The following is a 5,701-nucleotide window of genomic DNA, read 5'->3' on the forward strand; positions in this document are numbered from 1 at the left end:
ATATATATATATATATATATATATATATATATATATACTTTATAGCTTGAACCTTCCTCAAGTGCAGATTTTCACTTTGGTGTGTGGCTATATAAGGATCCCTTTCATTTGAGGAAACAATGGTTTTTAGTTTTTATATTGGGAGTCGAGATCGGGTAGAGGTAGGGCAGCTGGTTCGATTCCCAGCCATTCCCACATGTCGTGGTGTCATTGAGCACCCAATCCCCAAATGCTCCCCGGGAGCTCAATAACCACCCACTGCTCCACCTGAGTGCATCTCACCTGTGATGGGTTAAATGCAGAGAACTAATGTCGCCATTGTATGGGAACATACAATGATGACAATCTCAGACTTCCCTTCCCTTAAATGTATCTTCAAATGATTGGGATGGCTACCTTCTGGCTTCTCTGTTGTGACTGGCTTTAGACAAGCAAAAAAAATAAAAAATTAATTAAACCAACTTCTCTTTATATACACCGTGTAGCTCCTACCTTCTTAAGTATCTTACATGATAAATGTTAAGGTTTGCTTGCATTCCCTGTTCGACACCATTCCAGAAAAACACTCATCTCAAAAACTATAAACATTCACCATTTAAATCCCTCAGTGACAGGGGGGCATTTGTGTTCGCCTGCTTTTTCTTTTTGATAACAGGCTACTTGAGGAGTGAAATAATGTTTCCACCAGTCTGTGCTCTCTCAGTTATCCAACGGAGACAAACTATTTTTGCTCGGTCTGGTCGGTGGTGCCTGCTGATGAACTTTTATAAAGAGATTATGTCATCCAGGAGGAGCATTGCAGTGAAAAGGCATCCTGTATTCTAACTGATTTGCTATGCATCTTTACACCAAAGCTTTTGAGAATCTGATTACACCACAGCGAGACCTTGAAACGAAGGAAAGGCTAATGTATGTGCATACATTTAAATGCAAAAAAAAACCTTGACTTGTCCGTTCACTTGGAGATTTGCCGGTGTAACTATAACTGGTTGATAAATGGAGGTATCCAGTCTGGCCTGAGGAGGAGATAAGCAGCGTATCACTGCTCTGATGCCCTTCGACAGGACCTTGAGAGAGAATTGTACATGGAAATAAACCCAAGACTACTATTAGCTCAGCCTTTCTCTCACTTGGCCTAACTCCAGTGTCTGCTCAAATTCAAATTCACAGCCTTAATCATTATCAGTTTGTATATGTCTTTTGTAATTAAAAAAAAAAAAAATCAGCACAGAAGACAATTATTTGAAAAGTTTTAGCTCACAGCTTCAGCTGTCAAAAATTATAAAGCTTCTACTTTTAAATTAAACCTGTTTTAAAATGTTTTCTTTTTCAGACATTGTTACAATTGACGTTCAGATTGGGGCTAATAAAATGCCTAGGCTTGAAACATTTGGTCTAGTTCTTAATATTTTCCGCTGACTGGTCATTTAATAGAATTAAACTTAATCTGCCAGCAACAAAATCTGGTTCAAGTTTCCTCGATTTTAATTGTGGTCTAAAACAAATAAACCAAGCCTGCAGTGTGTGTGGTGCTTTTCTTAGCATAGGACCGATACATCTTAAATACAACTAGTGATAAAGTTAGGAATTTGTACAATTTTCTTATTTACTGTATTTTGGATATAAATTTAAGCTTGTATTACGGCTTTCTATTGTCATTTGCAATAGGTGTAAACAGAGAGATTTGTTTTTTTCTGTGACGGTTTTGTAAAAACTGAGTTCCACCGCTCTAAACCTATAATAATTGGACACAGAAAAGTAGAAGGGTTATCTGTTTCTTTTTTATTGATTACCTTTCTGCCTATTCCTTCCTTTTTTGCTACTGTAGTTCTGATATACAGGGGCTTAAAACTGAATCGGAACATTCCATTTTGAAAAAGGGGGGGTTTATGGAGGACTTTGCCCTGATTTATCATCTTTGACACTCTTCCAAGTTCCACTAAGCGTAAGTGATGGCACTTTTCTGTAGTTCTGATTGAAAATTAGTCTGTAGGTAAATGAGATTTTCTTCCAGATGGAACTTTTTCTGCAGCGTCACATAACTTTTTTTTTTTTTTCATTTTTTTATTGTGAGGCTTATAGACAATGATTGGTTACTTATAAGCAAATGGACAGACAGCATAATTTATTTCAAAGTTTTACAGTTGCTTTCACGTTAATTACAATAAAATTAAAATCTTCTATAGAGCAAGACACCAGCCCAGATGTGCACAAACATAGGCAAAATATCAGCCTCGTGTTTTTGCTAAGAGCTAAATGCATTAATGTACTTTAGATAGAGATATCATGACATTACTCATTTTGTCATTTCAAAGCACTGACTCTTCAAATGACCACAGCTTTGACCCAATCCAAAGAGGTGCGCAAACACATTTGTGCTTAGTTAAAAACATTTCAGTCAAATATAAGTTATATAAAAAGGTAGGAAATGAGTTAATTTGTTTTCAACAGAATGAAAAACAGGAGAATTTGAAGAGGAGGATGACAGAGGAAGCCCACAGGGGTAGGTGTTCGTAGAGAAAGAGTTGGTGGAGGACAAGCAACTTTATTTTAATTTATTTTGTATTTTAGGTTGTATTTTCTTCACTGTTTTTTAAATATGTGTGAATATATATATTTTTTTCTTATCTATATAGTAGTGTACAGTGATAGGAAAACTGGAAAATAGTTTGTTTGACTTGTTCTGAAATGGTTAAAAATAAATCATAATAACAAAGTCTGCATAAAATTACGACCAAATATAGGAGTTATAAATTAATGTGTAATTTTAACCAAAGTGTTTCATTATGAAAAGAGCTGGGCTGTCTTATTTGGTGTTGTTGGTGTTTGTGTAAAATATTTTGTAAAAAAAAAAAACTGAGTTTTTAAATTGTGCCTCAGCAAAAAAAAAAAGGTAAATGTCAGTTACTGCATTTATGAAAGTATTTGCTGATTGATAGTACAATATATTAATATATATATATTACTATATACAATATATAATATAATATTAATACAGCCTTGACTATAATCTGTGTATAGTAAAGGGTAAAGACATAACTCTAAATCAGGTTCTTATGGTTCGTAGTGGTTTTTGTTGTTTGTTGGAGTGGAACACAGCATTTTAAACACAGTTTAGAATTTTTATATTACTTTATTTATGACTTAAGGCATAAGAGTTGCCAACTTTAATGCAACGAAGATGCTAAAAGCAGTTATATGCACATGACTTGAATTTCATTTTAATGTTTGCTTGTAGAAAGCCTGCCGCTGCATTGTGTTTCTGCTGTCTTTTACACATAATGTTTGCTCCGCGCTGCAGCAGAGCTCAGTTGGCTTCCAACATCCAAGAGACTGAAAGGTCAGCCTGTCTGTTCGTGTCACGGCATGATAGAAAAGAAACAAGGTAAACGTGAACGAGCCGTTTCACGCTTTACACAGCAGAAAGTAGAACTCTTTATTATTGTTCAGTGGATGATTAGTAAACACAAAATGGTAAAAAGTGTTGGTTTATAAAGTTCATGCTCAATAATCCAGGTATATAATCCAACAATGTTCAGTCAGGTCATCTGAACAGTTTCTATTTTGTGCTGTAATGTTTTGTCCTTCATCCAAATGACTTCCACAACCTGAGAAGCCACCAAACAAAACTGATTCCCACAAACAGCATACTCCATAGTGGGAATAAACAGATTGCTGGTACTAAGATGGCCTTAGGGGCCCGTCCTCTTCGGGACCTGCCCTCTCCCCCATCAACTCCTCTGAGATGGTCATGTCGAAGTGGTTCAAAACACCTAAGCTCATGCTCAATAATCCAGGTATAAAATCCAACATTCAGTCAGGTCATCTGGACAGTTTATTTTTTTTGCGCTGAGATGTTTCGTCCTTCATCCAAAGGACTTCCTCAATCTGAGGAGCCACTATACTACTTAAACTAGAACTACTTATACTACTTAAACAGCTCCACCAGTTTCCCCATACATGTTTGAAAAGATCAAATTAAATAATACTGACAGCATGTTTAAAAAAATCAGTTTGAAAATCAGCTTTGTTTGGGTTTATGGTTGCATTTTTGAAAGCACATTATTCTTTAAACAGAATATGAAACAGTCCTGTTGTTTTTGCAAAGATTTATTTTTGTTTAGCTAAAGGAAGGAATCCAATTTTTTTATGCTCTTTCACGTGGGAGAAAGTTCTTAAAAAAGAAGAACATATCCACCCAGAGTCTGTTTTGGCGCATGCTGTGAATTCTGTGAGACAGCAGCCAATAACTTCTCAGTCATAACCCTCCAGATCAATGCACAGTCAAGTCGGAACTTGTTATCACAGTCAGACGTTCGTGTTGCTTTCACTCGTGTCCTTAAGAACACTGAACCTGGAGTTAAATCGTTACAGGGATTCTCTGCCTTTGAATTTGAGGGTGCTTTTTATTTACCTATAATTAATGTTGTAAGCTTTAAAGACCTTTAGAAACACAGCCCCACACATCTGAGTGGAATGAAAGTCATTAAATAGAAGTAATTATAGATTCAAACACAGTCGTTTTAATTAAGTTTTGTTTGAAAAGCCACTCGAAGCAAAGTTTAAACTCGTCAGCCAAAACATGATGTGCTAAATACATATTTTTGTATCTCAAGGACAATCAGGTCTGCAGTACAACCATTTCTGAACATTATTATTATTTTTATTATTACTATTAATCATTCTGTGGTGGGAGTGTATTTTTTGTCAACTTTCTCATATTTTGAAACATGTACTAAAGAAAACCTGCTGATTGTGTTCCTAAAATGTTTGTAAAAGTAAATAATATATATATATATATATATATATATATATATATATATATATATATTTTTTTTTTTAAGCATGTCATGTAGGTATGTAGGGGAGACTGCAGCAAGAGTTTTTATAGTCAACTCAGTATTCCTGTGTCACCCTCAAATAAACCTGAGCAGAAACTTTTCCTCATCATTGTAAAGAGAAATATCGATACCACTAGACAGTAAGGCTCCCCATAAAGATGGATAATAGTTTATAGACACATTAATTCCTCTATACAGACTTTATAAATCATTAATAACTGCTTATTATGCATTAATTAAGTGTAACAGAGAGACAAAACTGACCAGTTTCTTGCCAAATAGTGAGCCAAATCTGTTCACCTATATATTTCATCTAGAGTTGTTATATTAAACGTTTCAGGCTAAGTTACTACCTTGTAAGCACAATAAGCATTTTTAAACATATTTATTTAGCATATAATATTTTACTTTATCACTGCATTATAAATATCTACAACTGACATTATATCCTAAAAAATAGGTTTGTAAATGCCTATTGTGTTTACAAGGGAGTAACTTAGCCTGAAATGTTTAATATAACAACTCTAGATGAAATATATAGGTGACAGGCTTGGCTCACTATTAGGCAAGAAACTGGTCAGGTTTGTCTCTCTGTCATCCTTAATTAGTAGGGGGGAGTGGTGGCGCAGAGGTTAGAGAGGTGGGCTTGTGATCCGAAGATCGCCGGTTCACGCCCCGGCCCCGACAACATCAAAATTGTGGGTGGGGTAGGTGAAACACCCACACTTGCCCCCACCCTCATTCGCCCCACTCTGGGCCCATGAGCAAGGCCCTTAACCCCCACCATGTGCTCCCTAAACAGGTCTCTCTTGAAAATGAGTTCTCGTGGCTCAATGAGACTAACCTGGATAAATAAAGGC

Source organism: Nematolebias whitei, chromosome 1 (genome assembly GCF_014905685.2).
Source record: "Nematolebias whitei isolate Nwh7 chromosome 1, NemWhi1, whole genome shotgun sequence".
Taxonomy (NCBI): domain Eukaryota; kingdom Metazoa; phylum Chordata; class Actinopteri; order Cyprinodontiformes; family Rivulidae; genus Nematolebias; species Nematolebias whitei.